This window comes from Penaeus chinensis, chromosome 7, assembly GCF_019202785.1.
Source record: "Penaeus chinensis breed Huanghai No. 1 chromosome 7, ASM1920278v2, whole genome shotgun sequence".
NCBI lineage: Eukaryota > Metazoa > Arthropoda > Malacostraca > Decapoda > Penaeidae > Penaeus > Penaeus chinensis.
This window is the reverse complement of record NC_061825.1, coordinates 3,698,796-3,700,616: the sequence shown is the minus strand read 5'-3', so window position 1 is coordinate 3,700,616 and position 1,821 is coordinate 3,698,796.

Here is a 1,821-nt window from a genome sequence, read left to right as displayed (position 1 = left end):
ATATATATATATATATATATATATATATATATATATATATATATATATGTATATATATATATATATATATATATGTATATATATATATATATATATATATGTATATATATATATATATATATATATATATATATATATACATATGTATATATATATATATATATATATATATATATATATATATGTATATATATATATATATATATATATATATATACATATGTATATATATATATATATATATATATATATGTATATATATATATATATATATATATATGTATATATATATGTATATATATATATATATATATATATATATATATATATATATATATATATATATACGACATACCACACAGAGGGAGGGAGCAACGCCGTGCGCTGCCACCCCGATGTGGGAATTCGTTTTTCGCGTCGCATGGCTCACTTGTTGGGATTTGATGAAAGCAGGGTTTATCGCTATTATGTACCACATCTGACGTCCTCTCATGAAAAATGGAATTTATACAATGATAATATAAGCACGAGATCACCGAGAACAGACGGTGGTGTGGATTTAATTTATGTATATTCGGATATTGTTGTTCCTTGTCGATTTGCTGGGCAGCAGGTTAATATTCTTGATGCTTTCGCTTGGCAGGGATTGAGCACGAAGGGATGTACACCTGTGATCTATAAACAACTTTTAAACAAGGCTCTACATTCAGTGGGTGTGCGCATTACGGATCAGAACGGGTATCCTTTAATTTTTGAGGAAGGGCATTCTGTTACGCTTATATTACACATTAGACCTCGCTAAGCCATGCATATATAAACACCACACGTTCGCGTTTTTGCTTATTCTACTACGGAACGTCGTTCCGTTCTGTTTGATTGTAGACCAAAGAGAGGACAGGACACATAGTACTCATCATGTATGTGAGAACACCTTTCGTTCCCCCGACTCCGGAAGAATTTAGAACGATTTTTGAATGTCAAGAAGTGTTGCTTAAACCCGTTCGAGGAGGGACTTTAAGAGATATCGGCATATATAATACCTATGATCATTATCGACGAGGAGAAGAGTTGTTTTCCTTTCTTGGTAATATAGGCAAGAGGTTAATTCCCTTTGTTTCTAAACTTGTTAAGCCTGCATTCCTTGATTTTGGTTCGGGTGTTATTAACGACCTGAGAGAGGGAAAGACCAGTCTAAAGTCTTTTATGCAAAGGAGAGGTGTGGATGCTATCAAACAGGTCGGTGTCAGAGCGATGAGAGGTGGAGGGAGGAGGGTGCTCAGAAAACGAGTTAAGAGATTAAAGATCCTACCAAGTTGTTCGGGCTATAAAAATGATGTCTTTTTTCTAGCATAGTCAGTTATAATCCAACCTTGCTGCTGTGCGCAATAATACTGAACGAGAAAGGAATCGATACTATAAAAAAAAAAAAAAAATCAGTATAAGACACCGCTCTCATCTTACGTCGCCGGGGTGAGCGAAATGTTCCCTCGGGCAAACAGGGTGCGTATGGTCGAATCTGGGATAGAGGAACGCTCTGAAGTCGACGTATTACCGTTTAATGCGGGGATAAACGGCTCAATTACTGATAACTACGCTGAATTTAGGTGGCCAGCAGGTCAAAATTGTTATGTAGACCTGTCAAGAGTGGTGTTAGAAATTAAGGGAGGTCTGAGAAAGGAGGATGGAACACCGTTGGGTAATGACGATCATGCGGAATTATGTAATTCTGCTATGCACTCTCTCGTAAAGTCTGTATCTGTATACTTTAACGGGCAACAGGTAGAACAAAATCCGATATATAATTTCTCATCTGACATGCGT